Below are 23689 nucleotides of genomic sequence, written 5' to 3'. Positions count from 1 at the left end.
TTATTGCCAAGCTAGAAGTTTATGAATGCCTTCTTGTAAATTGTTGCAACCTTCTCCAGTATTGAATATTCCCCCCCATCTCCCATTTGATCTCATCGGCAAATTTAGTATTTTGAATCCAAAATCCAAATATTTATTGTAAATTGTGAACAATAGCAGTCCCAATATTGGTCCTTGTGGAACACCATTTTCCACCTTCTGCCACTCTGAATAATGACCCTTCACTCCTACTCTCTACTTTGTCTCGAAACCAGCCAGCAATCCATTCTGCTACTTGTCCTTTGGTTCCACATTCTCTTACCTTATTAATTAATGTATTATGAGGCATTTTACCCAAATCTGAATTAATTATATCTATTGCATTCCTCCTGCCTACATCACTCCTTTCTCCAATGATCCTCCCTCAATCTTGCTTTCATTTAACAACTTATAGATTTTTAAAACCAAAGTGTAGTATCACATGACATTATGTTCTGATTGGAATGGTCTTGCTTAAAAATAAATATGTATATGGACAACCATTTTGTCCATGAGTAAACATGGTTTTTAAATAATTGCAAGGGTTTCACTTCACTATTATACCTAAAAGTGCACTATGTATTGATCACTTTTGTGTGATGGGTCATCCTGGAAATCAATGATAAATCCCATTTCTTTTCTTGAATTTCCCCATTTGAACCTCATCCCTGGGTCACTGCTCGTGTGAAGTTTGCACATTCTCCCCTTGTCTACATGAGTTTCCTCCGGGTACTCCGGTTTCCTTCCACAGTCCAAAGGTGTGGGGGTTAGGTTGATTGGCCATGCTAAATTGCCCCACAGTATCAGGAGGATTAGCAGAGTAAATACGTGGGATTACAGGTATAGGGCTTTGGTGGGATTGTTGTCAGTGCAGGCTTGATGAGCCGAATGGCCTCCTTCTGCACTATAGGAATTCTATGACCAACATGAACAGCCAGGTGGTTGGTCCAGTTGAGTTTCTTGGAGCACATCAGTTCCTAAATGTCACTGTGTTTGTGTCTAAGGTAATTTTGGAAGGGAAACGTTTAAAGTTTACTTTAACCTGATAAAAATACTTATGACCTTACGACTTTCATCCCTTTTCACCATCATTTCCTCTGTAACCAAATACTTCCAACTCGTTTCTAGTGATAGTTATGATATCAATGTTTCATTTGATTCTGCTTAAGGGTTAAGAACCTGATATTGAAACATAAGTGAGAAAAACATTAATACAGCAATTTGCTAAATAGTTTTCAGAAATAGAAATCTTAATGTTCTGAAATCGAAGTGGCGACACCAGCATTAGACAAGTTTGCTTTCCTCGCTGTATGCTTACAAGCTCCAAGTAAAATTATTTTGAAAAGCTACCCAAGATACATGCATATAATAATATTTTGATGCTGACATGTTACAGAAAACATTGGGTGAAACACAGAGGGGAGCATAGAGAGGATGAAGAGAGATGAGAGAAAGGAAAAGTGGAGAAGAAAGGCAAGGTTATAGAGAAAGGAAAGGAGACTGAAGGGAAGAAAGGGAGGAAATTCAAGTCAGAGTTATTTGGGTAAATATAATGTTTTAAGTTATTGATTAGCAAGCACGGCAGGAGACATGTCCAACTGATCCTAATTCTGGGTCAGAAGCTCTGGATTTAAGTCCCACTGCATGGAAGGTGCATTCACAACATGTCAAAACAGGTTGATCATCAGCAGAACGAGCAAGAAAGTTTCCTGGTTAGCCATACCACATAAGGCAACAAAAAACTACTGAGGTACTTTGCCAAACATTATCATGGACCGACCCAATGGAAGTCTGTGATCACTGTAATAATCTTGCTGAGGCCAGCCTTCTGTCACCAACACCCTTTATTTACAATGTGCAAGAAGTACCTTTTCTGCAGCTATAGTGTATAGGTCATGACTTGGTGTCCTTCACCTGCTGGTCTGAGTGGAGGCAGCTGATTTTAAACTCTTCCCCCACTGCTACTTTCCAATGGGTGAGCTTCCAATCATTTAAATAGGGGAGGTCATACTCTACAAGGCCCAAGGGGAGATCTACTGATGGTTCCCCATCATAATGTCTCTCCTCGCAGAATTCTGTTTCTTCCCCAGCAATCCTGCCATGGGAGAGGCTTTTCTGCCACTTCGAGATCGAATTGGGGTCGACTGTAGGCCGGACCAGATCCAGGGGTATGAAATCGATCAGAGACCTTCACTTCCAAAGAGAGCACTGTAAAGTCATAGAAGCCAGTTCTTCCTGAGGTCTTGCTTCAATTGAGTGCCTGTCTCTTCCATTTTCATTTCAGGATCCATGTCCTCATCACCTAAAGGGACAGACATAGGATTGAATTCTTGTCATGACTCGATGTCGACAGTGATTGTCCCCATGGCTGGTGGTGAGGCCTGCACTGGCATGGGCTCCCTACTCCTGAGATGGTCCAGATGCTTCCTGACAATTTTGGCCTGCTCTTGGGCCTTGTAAGACATGGGCTCTGCTTTTCGTGTTATGATCCCAGGGATCCCGAGACCGTCCCTGAAGTTCCTCACATCGACTGAATTGCCGGTTCGGAACTTTTTCTGTCCTTGTAGAATCATAGCTCTCCTTCTAGTTCTCTTGTTGGATGCCATCCTTCCCATCAGGCCTGGGAACAGTAGGCTTAATATTGTCCAAAGCATCCGTTCCACTAACAATTCCGCTGGGATGCTTCCTGCCGCTGTGTGAAGGATAGTCCTATAGTCAAATAAAAATCATACCTGTTTGATCTCTGTGGATGCTGTGGGTTGCTTCTTAATGCCAAGCTTAAAAGTCTGCACTGCCCATTCAGCCAACCCATTCAATAACAGGTGATAGGGTGTTGTCCTAATGTATTTAATTCCACTGGAAAGCATGAAGGTCTGAAACTTGGGTACTAGCAAAGGCAATGCCATTGTCAGAGACCAGCACTCCAGGTATCCAGTGTGTACAGAAATGTTGTCATAGTTTCTTAATGGTAGCATGGAAAGTGGTGGAGCTCATGCAATGTGTCTCCAAACATTTGGAGTGTATATCAACCTTAATTAAGAACATGGAACCCAAAAAAGACCCGGTGGAGGCCTGGTGATGTCATTGCTTCCCAGGCCTACCAGGCCAAGCCCTTGGACGTAGGGAGGTTGAGGTTTACAATGTGTAGCTTCAGTGTACAAGTCAAGCCCTGGAATCCTTCAACTGCCAGTCTGAGTGGAGCCAGCTGGTTTTGAACCCCCTGCTGTTCCTCCCCTTTTGGGCAACCCTCCACTCACTTAATAGGGAAGCTCATACTCTACAAGGCCCACAGGGAGATCCATTGATGATTCCCTATGGCCATCATAACAATCCCAAATGCCCTCTTAGGGCATGGTAACTGAAGGACGAGGAGGCATCTGGGTAGGAGAGGATCAGAAGTTGTTGGTGCAGCTCAGGGACACAAGAAGTAATTATCCCTATCTATCTATCTAGTGATACTAAGTTCTGTTACAATCATGAGAAATGACCTTGGTTTGGAAGATCAAGATGTAAAACTAGTTTGAGTGGAGATAATAAATAGCAAGGGTAGTTTATAGATCCACCAACAGTAGCTACACTGTAGATTAGAGAAGAAGTCAAGAAATGATGGGGGTTGTAAGAAAGGAACTACAATAATTGCAGGCAATTTGAATCTTCATAAAGATTGAACAAATAAAATTTGCAATGGGAGCCCAGAGATTGAGTTCATACAATGTATTTGAGATAGTTTCTTAATATATGGAACCAACCAGGGAACATGCTATTTAAGCCAAGTAATGTGCAACGAGACAGGATTAATGAATGATCTCATTGTAAAGGATTGTCTAGTTAAGAGTGATCAGAACTTGATGGAATTTTACATTAGGTTTGAGGGTGAGAAACCTGGTTCTGAAATTAGTGAGTTGAACATAATGAAGGCATTTACAAAGATATGGAGATAAAGTTGGCTAAAGCAGATAAGTAGCGGTAGATGTTTAAGGAAATACTTCACAACTTTCAATCAAGATATATGCTGAGGTTGATCAGGAATAATTTGCAGATGGTACCTGAAAACCTGTTAACTGGGTTCAGTAGTAATAATCTCACTAATAAGCAAGGCATTTATAAATTAAAGTCCTGTTCCAAGACTTGAGTACATCATACGCAAGTGCAGGGACCGTTCTTCCGGGACACCCTGGTCCACTCCTCCATTACACCCAACACCTCACCCCCCCGCCCCCGCCCAAAGCACCTTCCCATGTAATCGTAGAAGATGGAACACCTGCCTCTTTATCTCCTTCCTGCTCACCGTCTCAAGTCCTAAACACCCTTTATAGGTGAAGCAGCGCTTCACATGCACCTCCTTCAATCTAGTCTATTCCTAGCTCTGACGAAGGATCATCTACACTCAAAATGTTGGCTCTATTTTCTCCTGACAGATGTTGTTAGACCTGCAGAGATTTTCCAGCATTTTCTGTTTTTGTTCCAGATTTCAGCATCTACAGAATTTTTTTTTTTGCTTTTATCGAGGTGTAGAGGGATCAGACATGCCCCCCCATCCCCATAGTATAATTCGCTGCTGATTCTCTTTGCTCTCAGCTCTGACAAAGGATCATCCAGACTCGAAATGTTGGCTCTACTTTCTCCCCGCTGATGCTGTTAGACCTGCAGAGATTGTCAAACATTTTCTGTTTTTGATTCAGATTCCAGCATCTGTAGTATTTTGCTTTTATCTTAGAGAAAAAGAGGCATTGCATTTTGCAGTCCTCAGAGTTCCACAGACATACATAACATTTGTTTCAATGATGAGATAACAATGAACTGAGGAAATTAAAAGACAAGTCAGCAGGACACCAAATTGACACATTTTCCTGCTTAAAGGCAACTATTATGGCACAAAAGACAGACCTGGTGATCTCCAGAGCCTCTGGTAACACTGAACTGACATCAACATAGAATTCATTTGAAATACTTGCTCAATTAGATAAGATTTTGAAGTTTCCACAAAGCGTTTACATAGTATCAAACCTTGCACTCGCTATTCACACTGCCCACATTAGGAAATGCAGTGTTCCATTTGAACAGTAAAACATATAAGCAATATTTCTCACTGGCCTCCAACTTCTGTTCTTCTTTAATACCTTCCCTCCAAAGATTCTGATTCATATTTGGGTAGAGGAACCATTGCTTTACCCAAATGGCTTTGAGTTTAGCATGTTGCTTGGCCTCAGGCATCGTTACAGCAAATTCCAAACCCATCATCATCTGATAAACATATAAACACTCATTAGAGTTTAGAAGAATGAGGGGAGATCTCATTGAGACGTATAAGATGATGAATGGGATGGATAGGATAGAGGTGGAAAGACTCTTCCCGCTCAAAAAAGACAGTAGGACTAGGGGGCACAGCCTCAAGATAAAGGGGGGGCGGTTCAGAACGGAGTTGAGGAGGAACTTCTTCACTCAAAGGGTGGTGAATCTCTGGAATTCTCTGCCCGTTGAAGTGGTGGAGGCTGCCTCGCTAAATATTTTTAAGAAGCGGGTTGATGGGTTTTTGATAAGAGAGGGGATTAAGGGTTATGGGGAGAGGGCGGGAAAGTGGAACTGAGCCACGACAGATCAGCCACGACAGATCAGCCATGATCTTATTGAATGGCGGGGCAGGCTCGAAGGGCCAGATGGCCTACTCCTGCTCCTATTTCTTATGTTCTTATGTTCTTATATGTGACAATCAACAATAACACTTGTTTAGTTTTCTTTCTCTGCGGGACAAGTAGAGTATCCCACCACTGTACTACCAGATTAGCCAACTAGACAAAGAGATCAAACTTTGACTCATGCTGATTTCTGTGATCCAGGAACACACATGATGCATTATCCATTAAACCATGTGAGGAGATGTAAAGTTCTTTCCATTTACACATTTAATACCAGCCCTGCAGATTTTTTTTCAACTTATTTAAAACAATTATTTTGTTTTTCATAAATTAACATGCAACGGTCTAAATAATGTCAACAGAACAAAATACAGTTCGTTGTGCATACTAAAATCCTACAAATACTAATTTTATTGGGAAGAGTAGTCGATCACTCATCACAGACTTCTGTTTTCTTTCTATCCATTTCTCTGACATTAGCAGAAAATTGACATCAAACATTTGATATAACTGAGGCACAAGTTTCACTGCAGAGTGGAATACACAGCAGGTTTATTTCTTTCTACGTACCTAATTTAAAGCTGTCTGTTTAAAAAGTCATGTGCAACTCACTTCCTGAAGTAGTCCAAATGTTTAACAGCAGTTACTGATTATGTAAAAAAAGGCAGGTCACATGATCAAAACTCACTTGTTAAACAAGAGTAATTGTCAGGATTAAAAACGGTCATGAAAGTCTGGGATACAGGAGTGGCACTGATGAAGCTTAAACTTACTAGATCAAACTAAAATTTAAAACCTAAATCATTATGTTACTGAGCCATTTCAACAAAATAATTTGCAGTCAAAGTTCACAAAACTTTAGTGATTAAGCAAATAAGAAGCAGGTACAGAGTTTCTCACTTTTTCCTTTCTGGCTGCATGCAAGCATAGAATCATAGAATCTTCAATGCGGAAGGAAGCCATTTGGCCCATTGAGCCTGCATCGATAACAATCCCACCCAGATCTTATCCCCATAACCCAAATACTTACCGTCCTAATCTCCTGACACTAAGGGGCAATTTTTCATGGCCAATCAACCTAACCTGCACATCTTTAGACTGAGAGAGGAAACTTACGTAGGCAAAGGAGAATGTGCAAACTCCACACAGACAGTGACCCGAGGTCGGAATTGAACCTGGATCCCTTGCACTGTGAGGCAGCAACACTAACCACCCCTTACCTTTCCTCCCCTATCCAGATTTCACTCACTTTGGCCTAAAACCATTTTATCTTTTAATAATAATGATTCTAACAGAAATGTTTTGGCTATAAGGATTTGAAGTCCTATCTGTTTCACAATTTATTCCTATAGTTTTCACAATGAAATTACACATATAGATTAAAAAGACAATCCAAATCAATTCATTAAGCTTTATTAGTTACTTGTGGTGAGGTCAATCAATTTCTTGGATTCTGTTGTAGGGAAAAGCAAAATACCTATTTTGTGTCTCCAAAGAAGGTTACACCTCATTTATATTTAGGTTAACACAAATACAAATTGGATTCCATTTCATTTCAGAGTTGTCTTCAGGTCGAAACTTGAACATGCAAACATTGCTACGGTTCAAGAAGTCGCTCTGCCTGATGGTCAAACTTGTGTGTCATTGATTGGCTTGGGATAAAGACAACAAAATCAACACATGTTTTATAGTACTTTAATATAGTGAAACATCACAAGGTGAGTCATAGAAGTGGTAATCTGGCACAATTTGACACCAAGCTGCACAAAGAAATATTAGAACAGGTTAACTAAAGCTTGGTCAAGGATGTAAGTTTTATAGAACAACTTAAAGGAAGAGGGAGGGATAAAGATGTGGAGAGGTTCATGAAGGGAATTTCAGAGGTTAGGACCTAAGCAGATGAAGGTACAGCCTCAAATGGCTATGCAAGAGACCCTCGAATCCAATTTGTTTTACATTGTCTTTTGAAAAGAGGATTTGTCATTGTAATGAGCTCATATCCACCCAGTATTTGGCCAAGAACAGCATAACTGGATTTAAAGCAGCAAATGGGGGGGGCGATGGCCGAGTGGTATTGTCACTAGACTACTAATCCAGAAAATCAGCTCATGTTCTGGGGACCTGGGTGTGAATCCTGCCATGGCAGATGGTGGAATTTGAATTCAAATTAAAAAAAAGTCTGGAATTAAGAATCTACTTATGACCATGAAACCATTGTCGATTATCAGAAAAGCCCATCTCACTCAGTAATGTCCTTTCACGAAGGAAATCTGTCATCCTTGCCCAGTCTGGCCTACATGTGACTCCAACTCTCAACTGCCCTTGAGTAACTAGGGACGGGCAATAAATGCTGATCAGCCAACAACACCCATATCTCACGAATGAACAAAAAGTGTTGAGATTTCTGATATCTCCCAGGTAAACGTATCATATGGCGTAATCCTGAGCTATCTAATCTGTCGGGGCCACAATTCAATCTCTTGCCTTTGCTGATTTCTGCTGAATTACCCAGACAACACCTAGCCTCAAATGATCTCATGCAAAGCATGGGGGTGGGGGGAACCACACACACTTTCCAATATTGTTTAGCTAACATATTCCCGGTAGAAGATTCCACATGTGGCTATTATGGGAGAAAAGTAATAAGTTTGACTATAATGATCCAGCAGAACGAATTGTTATGTGGATTTGTTATTAGAGGGACATTGTACTCACAAAACCATTCCCCACTGTACAGTACCACTTTCAGGAATGGGGGATCGAGGGAGAGAGTTAGGGTGGAAATACATGAAGGAAAATGTAATTGCTTTAGGCCCGAAACTGCTAATTGCAATGCAAGGGTGGTATGGTGGCATAGTGGTTAGCACTGCTGCCTCACGGCACCAGAGATCTGGGTTCGATTCCTGGCTTGGGTCACTGTCTGTGTGCAGTTTGCACATTCTCCCTGTCTCTGTGTGGGTTTCCGCTGGGTGCTCCAGTTTCCTCCAACAGTGTAGGTTAGGTTGATTGGCCATGCAAAATTGCCTGTTAGTGTTAGGGGGACTAGCGAGGGTAAATGCATGGGGTTGTGGGGACAGGGCTTGGGTGGGATTGGGGTTGGTGCGGGCTGAATGGCCCCCTTCTGCACTATAGGATTCTATGAGTGAAATTCCTGATTTTCATTTAAAATGAAAAAATACGGTGGATATAAACTTTATACTACGAAGTGTTGTCTATTTCATACTGGTGCCTATTATTTTGTCAAAATGAATGTGAATAGCAATCCCATCTCCAATTAGAAAGACAACAGTTTCTCTGGGTTATGTCAATGCAGTTTAAAATTACCCACAATTGTAGACACCAACAGCCTAGCAGTGAGACTGAATTAAAGCTGTCACATTTTCAGATTAAGTCACAATCCTTCAAACCAATTAGCAAGCTCAATTTGCAATTTTTAATAAATTATAGCCATTATCATAGAATCCTACAGGGCATGAGGCCATTCGGCCCATCGAGTCTGCACCAACAACCCCTATCCCCGTAACCCCACATATTTACCGCGCTAACCTACACATCCCAGGACACTAAAGGACAATTTAGCACAGCCAATGCACCTAACCCACACATCTTTGGACTGTAGGAGGAAACCGGAGCACCCGGAGGAAACCCACGCAGACAAAGGGGGAACGTGCAAACTCTACACATTATATTCTTAGTCTGGAAAAAAGTTTATATATAATAAAATTAAAAATTCTGAAGGGTCCTAGAATATAAACGCTGTTGCTCTCTCCACGGAAGTTGCCTGTTTTGTTGATCATTTCCAGCATTTTCTGTTTTTATTTCACATTTTCAGCATCCGCAGTATCCTGTTTTTGTTTAAATACGTTGCCAGTCTCCGTTTTTTACAAGAGTAAACGCAAAAGATCAGCGGATCAGGCAGCATGTGTGGGGAGAGGGTTAATATTTCAAGCCTAGACTCGTCTTCAAAACAATTAGTCAATGCTGACCACGGGTCTATATTTGAAACCTTAACTCATGTTCTTTCCACAGATACTGCCAGAGCTGCTGATCGGCCCCAGCATTTTCTGTTTTGTGTTTCAGATGTTCAGTATCTGCAGTTTCGTTTTGATGTACGGACACACTACACCGACTGCAGTTGTTCATTCTATCCTCCCGATTTGCAGGAAGGTATAGCAGCCAATTTTGAAAATTCTCAAAACAGGTTGTAGAGTAGCAAATTTATGTAATAGAACTTTTTAAAAAAATTGTAGGCTGATCAGCCAACAGCCAAAACTCATTATTAATCCTTTAGGACATGATGTAGGGAATCGTTTACTAATGTTGGTTGAAATGTTGTTGGAAATACATGTTGCAGTGGTGACAATCACTGGAAATGTGTGCACACTAACAGCACATACAGGTCACTTATTTCAAAGCAATGAGGTCTAAAAAAAAGTGCCTTGATATAGTTGTGCTCAGTAAATATGGATCGATTAAAGATGCTCATTTGACACTTTTAAATAAAGTATTAACTTGTGCCATTCACATGTAAACATGGACAGTGGTGGCGGGGGCGGGGGGGGGGGGTGGTGGGCGGTGCAGAGGAGATTGCAAGGGCCGGTCAATACCCATGGCAGCTTCAATACGGCACATCCTTCCGTCCTGCTGCACCACAAAATGATCGGCCACACGCGGGAATCATCATCAAATGATGCGTCTCACATTATTTCAACGCAACTTTGTGTTTACAGAAAATTGTTGTACAAGTCACAGAAAATGGTGCCGCGGAAAGAAGCAGTCGGGATATCACTGCAGTCAGTCTGTCTGCCAGCCGCCTATTGTTCGTATCGTTTGCTCTCGTCCTTACGGGATTCGATAACCAATTCGAGAAGGTGTAGTCCATCTCGGTGCGATAGTTTTTGAACCAATGTGGAACTTGGACAGGAAAGATTGCTTAGACATCCTAATTTCTCATTTCCCACGCCTCCAGCAACTCACCCCACCCCCCGCCCCACCACCACCATCATGATAGCGTTTGATTGGCATGTTTCTGACCCTGCTTTCCTGAAGATCTATAGGGCATTGGTCACCAATGAAAATAGCTTATGTTTATGGCGTTCGCGCATACTTCACAAGGAAATATGGATCTGTAGTTCAGAGAACGTGACTCACAGTCACTGGGTTAAATAATGCGATTTATTGCTGCGTGCTCAGGAGCCCCAAGACACAAAACGGTAACGATCGTCAGAGCACAGCACCTTGTTAAGGCTAATTGTTTCGACCATTCTAAACCCAGGGATACCTGGGTGGGTTAGCCTTCGTTGTGTAGTCTGCAGGTTAACGCGGCACATTGAATTCGCTTTAATATCGCGGCAGGTCCGCGCCTCTCTACTTGCTCCGACCCCACAAGGATGCAAAGGGCAGATATTTCCAGCACGGTGCCAATGCTGCTCCTCCCCCCCACAGTTGATGCACTTCGAATGTAAAATGCGCCAGGGAGCACAAAATCCTGCGCTGCTGAACGATCAGCACGCTTTAGGTAAAGATCGCTATTTAACCTAGGGTAGCAAGTATGATTGGCATGTGATCGGGGATGTTGTACACTGCTGCTGCCCACTCTTTTCCCGCTCCACAGTCGGAGCCATTAGCCGAAGCCATTGTCTGTGAATAGGCAGCCAAAGCTAAGTAAATATTCCATGAGCCTTAACAACAAAAGTAGCTCCTCTTCCCATCCACAATCCTCCCTCCGAGATTCGGCCTGTACAATCTATATGCACAATCCCCGATGCATACCAGGAGGAAGACATTGCCATGGGCGAGGGAGGATATGATAGCAAACTTTTTCGACTCCATTTTCGAGTGCGGTCTGTTGCGATCGACAGGAGGGTTACGATCGACATGGGAATGCCTGTCATTTGATAAGAGCAACAATACCTTTTAACCACCATACATAGTTGGGCCTGTGCAATGTGAGTTAAATACGTGAGCGATTAACGTTGTAAACACCAAACGAGAGTTTTTAAATTAAAGTCATTGGTTTCAGTGCAGAAGAGACGGCTCTGAGACGTGTTTACCACAGTTACGTAAACGATTTAAATGTTAGAGAACACATGGGCAACGTAGAACAAGATCGCAGCATGATCGAGGCATCGAGTCAAAATCAAAGCACATATTGTGAAGCCAGTTGAACTATTGCAGTTAATTTAGTAGAATAAGTCACAATTGTTTGCCACATCCATAGATTATTGTACAGATCTGCGTACAAAGTCCAGCAGGATATTTCCGCTGTTAATCCTGGAGACAAGAGTGCAACAGAACACCACTTTGCTAAGTGTCAACCCGCTTATTTAATTAATGTTCCGAATCATAGTCAAACTGCCGTAAAGCTGAATTGAGAAACCTGCCTGGAAGGGTCATCCCCACTGAGTTCTAATTATTTACCGGCAGAAACCTTTTTAAATCTGCCGAAAAACACAAGTGAAAGAAGTGAAAACTCCCTCAACAAGCCTACCACAGCACTGTGCACCGAATAAAGTTCTATTCCATAACACTTTCTAAAGCGTGACCGATCCCTCGGCAGAAAACGCTCGAACATCTCTCGGAAATCCCAGAGAAGTCTAGGTCACTATAAATCACATATTCAACGTTATAAGGCGCGAATTAATACTGTCTGCTGTGTATAGTACTGCTTTGTTCCCAAAGCGTTTTTATACAGATTTAGCGGAATTGGCAAATACAAGTGCACGACTCAAGGGGTCTAAAGCTCCCTGGTGCTTCGTGTGTGACCTTCCTGTGTGAGACTCACATGACTGCTGGCAAAGATGGCAAACCACCACCCCCCCTCAAAAAAAATCATCATTTTGTTAACAGCGTATTCACACTGTTCAAAAATTGTACACCCCTGTGTGGCCCTTACTTAAATTCTAATTTGTGGGTTTAACACATTTATCAAAAAAATGACTGCCAGTAATTCAGGTGTCAGTGAAATGCTAACGTGCTCCTACAGAACGGTATGCATTTGATCTGTTTATTCAGAATGTTGCAGAAGACTGGCGACATGACTGATACAGCGAAAGTGACACCGATATTTTTAGACACATGCCGCGGGAGAATCAATAAATGCGCCTAAAGCAATCCTTTCCGGATTTCCTACCAAACGTAATAGGTAGAAACTGGAGCAATAGGGACGGCTCGAACACAGCACTGTGTGGGAGGAAGACAATTATTTAACCAGCAATTTGGCCATGTGATGAAGGTACATAACTGGCTCTGAGTATCGTAGAAATGGTTTAAATTCTGAAACGAAAAAGGTTTCATTCAGCAGAAGGCTGACCACCAACAACTACCTTCAAAGGTTTAAGGTATCTATAAAGCACAAAGAATTTCTTAGCAGGGCTTTACGTTGCCAATGTGGTGACCTTGACCACTCATGTTTAAGATTGGCAGTAACACCCATATAAGTGGTGGTGCATATGGCGAGTGGGAGCTGAAGCAACCATGCAAGATTAAAATGCTAATTTCCCTACTAAAACATCCACCAATGTGCCATACTCGATCGCCACATTATCTGGTGAGCACTAAAACACAGCTTACTCTACATAAAACCTATGAAAACGTGTCTATTTTTCTTGCTAATTGCTCTGCTTTTAAAGTCCTGTGCATTGCTGTTACACACTGCTGTTGCTCACCTTCTCCTTGTGAATAATTGTGGCAAAGTTTACGTAACTGTTGAATGAACATTTTAAACAATATGCAGTCTATCAGATAGAAATGGCAACCATCCGGATACAGCATAAATCAGAGTATCTGGTGGACTAGTGCACTGCATGCAGAATGCTTCACCCGATATATAGCTTTCATACCAAAGAAACTGGATTTTAACCCTTTATGATTGGATACATTACAGCATGCAAGGTTACATTTTTAAAATTATATCCTTCAAAGGAAGAGTTTTTTCATCTATTTCCTAGAATCTCGAATGCTAATAATAGCTACATGCAATAACGTTACATTATTAACACAGACTGTTCATAACATATTAATCACAACGAATATGATCTGTTGTTAATAAGCTCCTCCCCCTTTCCACTACTTGATCGAATAAGTACTTTGCGGAACAGTACTTTTTAGTCTCATGTTGAGTCGATTTTTTTTTAAAAAAAGGAAATAATACACACTGCCAGTCGATTAAACCGAGGGTAAAAAAAATCAATTGTCCCGCTTTTGGTAACGTGTAGCATATTGGGCATCTGTAAGATGAGATTTGCATTTAATAAAAATGAACACTAGTCAATTATAAATCGAGTGAAGAAATTTCCGAGCAAATTGCAAGACACAGTTGCTTCATGAACTTGGGGTATTTCATATAAATGAATCTGAGCATTTTGAAAAATTAAAAGAGTTAAAGACCTACTCAGAATAACAATCACGTGAAAACGTTTTACCAAGGATGTATTTAAATGGAATATAATCACCCTACCCTACCTTTTACATTTTTGTCTTGAGTTTATATGCTCCTGTCAGGTGTCATTCCTGGGTATCAATCCATAGGAACTGATTGTCCCCTGCTACAATATTCAAGTCACCATCCTTTATGAGTCTTGACAGTGAATATTCATAAGCTATTCATCGATGGGAACACCACAGCTAAGCCAGATCTTGTCCTCATTCAGTGTGCAAATGTGCACTCGCAAGCAGAATTACTCACAAGCAGGAAAACAGTTCTATGGCTGGATATATTTCCCTTGATTTTCATTCATAATTGTAGTTAGGAATCCAACAAATGTCATGGAGCCATGAACATTTTCTGCTCCTTAACCAGGGGTGGTAAATGCAATTATAATGTCAAACTCTGGCTGAGTTGGTCAACTTAGCATTTTAATCTGGGACCATGCAGGTCTATATGTCTTAGTGTTTAGTTACGCTGACCCATCAGGAAAGCTGCGTTTTTCTTAAAAATTGTGACATTCGGTCTTACTAACAGATGATTCCTTAATCTTTCTCATAACATTTAACATATATGAATTAAATGATTTTAACAGAAAAACGGTGTTCAATTTCCTTTCATTAAATTGAATTTTGGAAGCATCAGTACGTTTAGTAGCCAGTTACGCCTTTCCCTTAAAGATTTTATAAGATATCTACCTTCTTTAAAAACAGCAGATTTCTTATAGCACCTTACTATTGCACATTCTGCATTGCACAAAGTGATCACAACTTCACACTGATAACATTTGTGATGTATAACTTCAGGGAAAAATTTGACATTGGATTTCAGACCATCTCCATAAAGTAGTCTCACATTTTCTGTTGCACTATATCTTGAATCAACTTTTTTAAAACAAACCTTTATTGTAAAGTTAAAAGAACTGTGACAAAGCTTTCTGATAACACTAGTTAGTCTCCTACATTATCACAGTGACCATACTTTGAAAAATACTTCTTTGGCTGCAAAGTGCTGAGACATCTGGTGGTTATGAATAATGCTATGTTTCTTACTATAATCATAGCTTGACAAACTTGTGGCAAAGGCTTATATTTGAATAATGGCCACCACAAAGGGACTGGAAAATGACTAACGTACAGACATATAACCTGGCAAACAACATGGAACATACAGCACAACACACGAGCAGCCTTTTCAGCCTACCAAGCCTGCACTGACACTGATGTTTTTCTAAACTAAAGACCTTTGGCTCTCTGTGGTCCGTATCCCTCTGTCCCTGCCTATTAATGTATCTGTCAGGATGCCTCTTAAATGTTGCTATTGTATCTGCTTCTACCACATCCTATGGCAGCGCATTCCAGGCGCTTACCACCCTCTGTGTAAGAAACTTGCCTCTCACATCTCCTTTAAACTTTCCCACGTTAAATCTATGTCCCCGAGTAATTGACATTTCTATCCTGGGAAATAGACTCTGACAATCCATGGCTCTTATAATTTTGTAAATTTCTATCAGGTTGCCCTAAAGCTTCTGACATTCAAGTGAAATCAAACCAAATTTGCCCAATCTCTTTTCGGAGCTAATACCCTCCAAACTTGTACCCTCTCCAAAGTCTCCACACCTTTCTGGTAGTGTGGTGACCAGAACTGTATGCAGTATTTCAAATGTGGCCTAAGTAAAGTTGTATACAACTGTAACATGACTTGCCAATACTTAGACTCTATGCCCCGACCGGTGAAGGCAAGAATACCACACACATTCTTGACCACCTTATCCACTTGTGTTGCCACTTTCAGGGAACTGTGGGATCTGTATGCCTAGATCTCTCTGTATGTTAATGCTTCTAAGGGTTCTGCTGCTTACAGTGTATACTTTCCTTCTGCATTAGACCTATCAAAATGCATCACCTTGCCTTTGTCTGGATTAAATTCCATCTACCATTTAGTCTCCATCCTATCCACCTGCCATTTCTCCACCCAAATCTCCATCCTATCTATATTCCACTGTATCCTTTAGCAGTCCTCTTCACTATCTGCAGCTCCTCCAATCTTTGTGTCATCCATAAACTTAATAACCAGACCACCTACATTCTCCTCCAAATCCTTTATGTATGTTATGAACAATAGGAGTCCCAGCACTGATCTTTGCAGAATCTCAGATCTCCAGTCAGAAAAACACCATTCCACTACTACTCTCTGTCTTCTATGACCAAGCCAATTCTCTATCCATCTTACCAGCTCACAGCAGATCCCATGTGACTTCTTCTGTATCAGTCTCGATACTTTTTTTTTGTTTCATGGGATGTGTGTGTTGTTGGCAAGGCTGGTATTTGATACTCATCCCTAAATATCCTTAAGAAAATGGCAACAAGCTACCTTCAAGTGCTGTAGACTGTCAAAATCAAAAGGAGAAAATTGGCTAGAAGGGATGGAAAAATTACCCAATTTCTCCACTAGAATGAATGAATTTTTAAATGTTTGAAAGGAGTCAACTGTCTCATCTATTCTTTCCAAACTTTAAACACTTCACGAGTGAGTGAGTTCTGTATGTTAATTTTAACATTCTTGCAGAGATCAATTTTTGATGCAAGATCAGGAAAGTATTATTAAATGTTGACCTTAAACTGGCCCTCCTGTCACAATTATATCAATTGGTCATTCCCATGGTACAATTTCATTTCTAGTGTGTCCTATTCAAAAGAAAACCTGTAATATGTTTTCCTATTTTGGAGTCCAATCAACTCTCGTAAAATCAACAAGTGATCTCCAGTCTGAAAAAGTTAGTAACATCAGTAAGTAACATGGGTGGACAATAAATGCTGGCCTAACCACAGTGCCACCACACACCCTGTGAAAGAAGTTTTTTTTTAAAAAAATCACTGGGTAGAATTTAAAATCTGAAGAAGGTAAAAGATTGTCATAATTCAGCCTTCTAAAATGAATTGAATTATAATTGGAATTTTTCCCTCTTTACTCTACAAAATAGGAGGTCTTCTGACAAATACTGTCCCTGCCTTCAAGTCAGAAGTTCTGGATTCATGTCCCACTCCAGATCTGATCGCCAAGGAAGGTGTATTCATAAATGGCCAAACAGGCTGATTATTCACCTGTAAATCCTTCTAGAATCCACAATGACAGGTGTCGTGGGAGAGATTAATGATGGATTTGTAACCTCAGTTTAATGATGGAGTTGCAGTGATATCCTGGTGAATGGCAGGACCAAAAGCTAAGTGGTCCTGCTATTGCTCCAAACCACAATGTCTATGTAAAAGTGCATGATGCCTCAGCAACTCTGACTTACACTATCGCAATACAAAATGCAACATGAAAAGTCTTTAAGTTTATTGGGATGTTAGTCAGTGAACAAATTACCATACTTGAGAGTTAAGTGAATTGCATTATGTATAAACGAAGCCTCTGTTTATTGATTCCCTCATGTAGATTAAAAAGAAAATTTATTTTAAAAGTAAATATTTCATACAGTCCAAGATGAACCAAAATCTATATTTAGAACATAAGAACATAAGAACATAAGAAATAGGAGCAGGAGTAGGCCATCTAGCCCCTCGAGCCTGCCCCGCCATTCAATAAGATCATGGCTGATCTGTCGTGGCTCAGTTCCACATTCCCGCCCTCTCCCCATAACCCTTAATCCCCTTGCCTATCAAAAACCTATCAACCCGCGTCTTAAAAATATTGAGCGAGGCAGCCTCCACCACTTCAACGGGCAGAGAATTCCAGAGATTCACCACCCTTTGAGTGAAGAAGTTCCTCCTCAACTCCATTCTAAACCACCCCCCCTTTATCCTGAGGCTGTGCCCTCTAGTCCTACTGTCCTTTCTGAGCGGGAAGAGCCTCTCCACCTCTCTCCTATCCATCCCATTCAACATCTTATACGTCTCAATGAGATCTCCCCTCATCCTTCTAAACTCTAACGAGTACAAGCCTAATTTATTCAGCCTCTCCTCATAGTTCAACCCCCTCAACTCCGGAATCAGCCTAGTAAACCTCCTCTGCACTCCCTCCAAGGCCAAAATATCCTTGCATAAGTGTGGCGACCAAAACTGCACACAGTACTGCAGCTGCGGCCTCACCAGTGCCCTATACAGCTGCAGCAAGACCTCCCTACTTTTATATTCAATCCCCCTCGCTATGAAGGCCAGCATCCCATTCGCCTTCCTGACCACCTGCTGCACCTGCAGGCTGGGTTTTTGCGACTCATGCACAAGGACCCCGAGGTCCCTCTGCACTGTCGCATGCTGCAGTTTTTCGCCATGTAAGTAATAGTCCTTCCTACCATTATTCCTACCAAAGTGGACAACCTCACATTTGCCAACATTAAATTCCATTTGCCAGTTCCTGGCCCATTCGCCTAGCCTATCTAGATCCTTCTGCAGACTCTCCACACCCTCCGCGCAATTTGCCGTTCCACCAATCTTGGTGTCATCAGCAAATTTCAACACCATACACTCGGTTCCCTCCTCCAGATCATCTATATAAATGGTGAATAGCTGAGGCCCCAGCACCGACCCCTGGGGCACTCCACTAAGTCACCGACCGCCAATCTGAATAGCACCCATTGACCTCAACTCTCTGCCTCCTATTTGACAGCCAATCCTCTATCCACGCTAACACCCTACCCCAATTCCATGCCCCCTGACCTTCTGCAATAACCTCTTGTGAGGCACCTTGTCAAACGCCTTCTGAAAATCAAGAAAGACCACATCCACCGGCTCTCCTCTATCCACATCCTCATAGAACTCCAATAAATTCGTCATACACGACTTCCCCTCAACGAAACCGTGCTGCGTCTGCTCTACCAAACAATTCTCCTCAAGATGCCTCGCTATTTTCTCCTTGATCACGGAATGATTTTGCATTGAAAGTGTGGTATTAGGCCTCCGAATTCTTGTCTGAAACTTTTTAATTACAACAGATTATTTCAAATTCTGCAACTTTAAATTAAATAACATTAAGTGTTCAAAGTCTCTTATATATAGATTATAAACTGCCTTATATACTTAAAATAATATTGAAAAATCTAATTAGTTGTTGCCCAAATTCTGTCAAATATGGACCAAACATTCTTTTCCTGTTTTAAGTTGCTTTAAAAAAAATTTGATAACATTGTCATTGAATGTAAAATATTCCAGCTATGAAGGTGTTCTCTCCGACAATAATTTGTTTAAAATTGATTGCTATAAATATATAAATCCATATCAATTTGCCTAGTATCTAACTTTCATATTGATCAGTAATGAGCACTGACACAATTATGCAATTTATAAGTGCTTAAATGTAAGTATGTACAATTTCTTTTATCACCACCTACATTCTCTTGTGACATTCCCTCTGCCACTTATAAGTCATCTACGACTGTATTTTCAAACTTCTAACGACCTAGCTTTTGGTCCTGCCATTCACCAGCGTATCACTGCAACTCACCCACTCCCTCAACTCCCCTTTTGACGTCCTTAAACCAGCAAACCTTCAAAATCCTGCTCATTCCCATCGTACAATCCCCATCTTTATTTCTTCATAGCCAATGGGCACAGGCAAGCATATCTGGCACTTGCTAATTTAACTATCCATCAACATTTCTAACTGCACTATGGAGTCTATGTATTCTATGAACATTATGCATTGCCTACATAGCACATGAGAAATACTTCTCACTGTGTCCCAACGTGACAATACTTCTCACTGTGTCCCAACGTGACAATAATAAATCAAATCAACTTTCACTGAACCTTGATCTCCTATATCACCTATTACTCAAGGATCATTCTGGAGATTTAAAATAACCCTTGACATTCCTTTTCTCACAATCAATTGCCTCCTTAACCCCATTCCCTGTCTCCTCTGTCCTCTTGTTGAAGTTGTACAAGATATTGGTAAGGCCACACATGGAATACGGTGTACAGTTCCGGTCACCCTATTATAGAAAGGATATTACTAAATTTGAAAGAGTGCAGAAAAGATTTACTAGGATGCTATGGAGACTTGATGATTTGAGTTATAAGGAGAGGCTGAATGGACTGGGATTTTTTTCCCTAGAATGTAGGAGGCTTAGGGGTGATCTATGAAATAATGAGGGGCACGGATAGGGTAGATAGTCAACAACTTTTCCCAATGGTAGGGGAGTCTAAAACTAGAGGTCATAGGTTTAAGTTGAGAGGGGGGAAATACAAAGGGCTCCAGAGGGGCAATTTTTTTCATTTACAGGGTGGTGAGTGTCTGGGACTACCTGCCAGAGGCAGTAGTAGAAGCAGGTACAATTTTGCCTTTTAAAAAGCATTTAGACAGTTATGTGGATAAAAAGATTAGTATAGAGGAATATGGCCAAACACGGGCAATTGGGACTAGCTTAATGATAAAACCTGGGCAGCATGGAAAAGTTGGGCCGAAGGGCCTGTTTCCATGCTATAAACTGCTGACTCTCACTTCAAAAAAAATGCAAGGGACTTGTGCATTTCTTTGTCAAAGATAGGATTGTGTTCAGTTGTCAATGCTGCTGCTTTGAGTACCTCTCGCCCACCAAACCAAACCTCCTCCAGCCCTGAACCCTCTCTCACTCATATCCTCCATGCCCTTTCTGATCTCACCAATGCACATACTTCCTGCTCCCTCAACCATCTCCACTTATCAGTTGAACAGTCAACTTCCCTTTCGGACCCAACATTTGCTTACGTTATATATTGTTCCCTCTCATCATACTCTCTCCCTTCAAAATCATTTGTCATCACCCTTTCACCTTTGACCCCGTTGTCATTGCAGATCACCATTCCATCTTTCCTCTCAAAGGATTTTAGTGTCAATGATCTAGGCCTAGGGGAACCAGTGGATGTGGTGTTTTTAGATTTCCAAAAGGCGTTTGATAAGGTGCCTCATAAAAGGTTGCTGCAGAAGGTTAGGGTGCATGGAGTTGGGGGTAAGGTGTTAGCGTGGATAGAGGATTGGTTGTCTAACAGGAAGCAGAGAGTTGGAATCAATGGGTGCTATTCTGGTTGGCAGTTGGTGACTAGTGGAGTGCCGCAGGGATCGGTGCTGGGGCCTCAACTGTTTACCATTTATATAGGTGATCTGGAGGAGGGGGCTGAGTGTAGGGTGATGAAATTTGCTGATGACACGATGAGTGGAAAAGCAAATTGTGCGGAGGGTGTGGAAAGTCTGCAGAGAGATCTGGATAGGCTGAGTGAGTGGGCGAGGACCTGGCAGATGGAGTACAATGTTAGCAAGTGTGAGGTTATCCACTTTGGTAGAAATAATGGTAGGAGGGATTATTATTTAAAAGGCGAAAAGCTGCAGCATGCTACAGTGCAGAGGGACCTAAGGGTCCTGTGCAGGAATCGCAAAAACTCAATCTGTAGGCGCAGCAGGTGATCAAGAAGGCAAATGGAATGTTGGCCTTTATAGCAAGGGGGATAGAATATAAAAGCAGGGAGGTCTTGCTGCAGCTGTACTGGGTACTGGTGAGGCCGCAGCTGGAGTACTGTGTGCAGTTTTGGTCGCCACACTTGCGGAAGGATATATTGGCCTTGGAGGGAGTGCAGAGAAGGTTCACTAGGCTGATACCGGAGATGAGGGGGTTAGCCTATGAAGAGAGACCGAATAGACTGGGTCTGTACTCAGAGTTTAGAAGGCTGAGGGGGGATCTTATAGAGACATATAAGATAATGAAGGGTAGAGGTAGAGAGATTCTTAGAAAGGATAGCAGGACTAGAGGGCACAGCCTCAGGATAAGGGGGGGCGCAGTTTAGATCAGAGTTGAGGAGGAACTTCTTCACTCAAAGGGTGGTGAATCTCTGGAATTCTCTGCCCGTTGAAGTGGTGGAGGCTACCTCGCTAAATATATTTAAGTCATGGGTAGATAAGTTTCTGATAGACAGGGGAATTAAGGGTTATGGGGAGAAAGCGGGAAAGTGGAACTGATCCACTTCAGATCAGCCATGATCTTATTGAATGGCGGGGCAGGCTCAAAGGGCTAGATGGCCTACTCCTACTCCTATTTCTTATGTTCTTACGTTCTCATGTGCCCTGCAACTCTCTCTTAGAATCCCTCTGCTTACAGCATCACAGAACCATAACTAAAGTCAGAAATAACATGCTGAGGGACTGAACGTGGGGCATTATATCCTCTTTAAACTCACCACAGTTTTGGCATTGAAGAGCACACAATTCTCAATTGCTTCTCTCTCATGTTCAGGTCAATTGGATTTCCTTCATTTGGCTTCACTTTTAGCTATTATAATCAGAGCACTATTTTCAACAGCTTATTTTTCTACTCACTTGAGAGTCCCTAAGGAATTGATATTCAGTCTCCTCCGTTTACACTGTCTTTTTTTATATCATTCATAAATGCAAAGTCAATTTCAATAAGATTTAACACTCCACCACCATTTCTGACCCCTTCACTGTGTTTGTAGAGCCAGTCTGTCAGTTCAGCAATGAACTTTGAATAAAGGCACAGTTGCTTCAATTTAACAATGGGTGTCAATGTCATCATCTTCAATTTTCTCCAAAAACTCCATTCCTCCACCATCTCAAGATGTACCAGCTGTTCCCAGCTTTGGTGTGCACTTTGAACATCAGCTGAGATACCAATTCCACATCCTCGCCTTCATAAAGGCTGACTTCATCCCTGTCTCAGTCCACCAGCCACTGAAGTGTTGCATTTTTACCAGAATTGTCTGATGGCTGGCCTCCTATTCACTATTTATAAACATTTGTACTTTAAAAAAAGAATGACTGTCCATATCCAATCCCATACTAAGTCTCACTCACCCATAAGCTCCATTTGGTGTTGAGCCACATTAACTCCTGATGCCACAAGGTCTCTCATTTCAAATTCCTCTCTGTGTTTATGTTCCTCTAAAACCTCCTCCAGCATGAACCACTCCCCCAGACCACCACAAATTCTGTTCCTTCGACTCTGCTCTGCATCCAATCTCACCTTATCACCAACAGCTGAGGGCATTTGGCCCACTGAGCCTGCACCAACCACAATCCCACTCAGGCCCTGTCCCCGTAACCTCATGTATTTACTCTGCTAGTCCCTCCAACACAAAGGGACAATTTATCATGGCAAATCAACTTAATCCACACATCTTGGAGTGTGGGAGAAAACTGGAGCACCCGGAGGAAATACATGCAGACACGGGGAGAACATGCAAACTCTACAGAGACAGTCATCCAAGGCCAGAATTGAACCTGGGTCCCTGGCACTGTGATGCAGCAGTGCTAACCACTGTGCCATCCTTGTACTTGAATTCCCACTGCTTCTCCTCCACTAATTCACTCTTGAGTATCCAGCTCTGGCCAAATTCTTCTGTTCATCCCACTTAATATCTCTCACGTGGCTCAGCGTCCATTTCCCCTTCCCACCTCTACGATATGTCTTGGGTGAGAAAATCTTGTATCTGAAATTGTTGTAAATGCCCTTGTGCACCTTCTATTAGTAGTGAGAAAAAGCCTAAAATTGGCTTGTGGCTGTAAGAATTAAATTACCTTCTCAGGAACCTCAAATCCATATTGTGTTTCTACTGCACAGTTAAAAAAGAGTCCCCAAGAAATCAGGCCATAATATTACTGAATCCAATCTGTATTTATTCTA

At 41.7% G+C, this 23689-nt stretch overlaps 1 protein-coding gene and 1 long non-coding RNA gene across 5 annotated transcripts in view; one reads left to right on the top strand and one right to left on the bottom strand.

Moving 5' to 3' along the window:
• Positions 1-23689, bottom strand: part of bcor (BCL6 corepressor) — a 296044-nt gene that overhangs the window by 271472 nt on the left and 883 nt on the right. The window lies entirely within an intron of this gene.
• Positions 9623-11582, top strand: LOC145352967 (uncharacterized). Its single transcript, XR_013888627.1, has 2 exons — positions 9623-9821; positions 10385-11582. It is a non-coding gene; the product is annotated as an uncharacterized LOC145352967 (long non-coding RNA).

Source organism: Carcharhinus amblyrhynchos, chromosome 15 (assembly GCF_965287045.1).
Source record: "Carcharhinus amblyrhynchos chromosome 15, sCarAmb.v2.hapA, whole genome shotgun sequence".
NCBI classification, from domain to species: Eukaryota; Metazoa; Chordata; class Chondrichthyes; order Carcharhiniformes; family Carcharhinidae; genus Carcharhinus; species Carcharhinus amblyrhynchos.
Note: the sequence above shows the minus strand (reverse complement) of the source record. Positions and strands in the feature narration are given on the sequence as shown.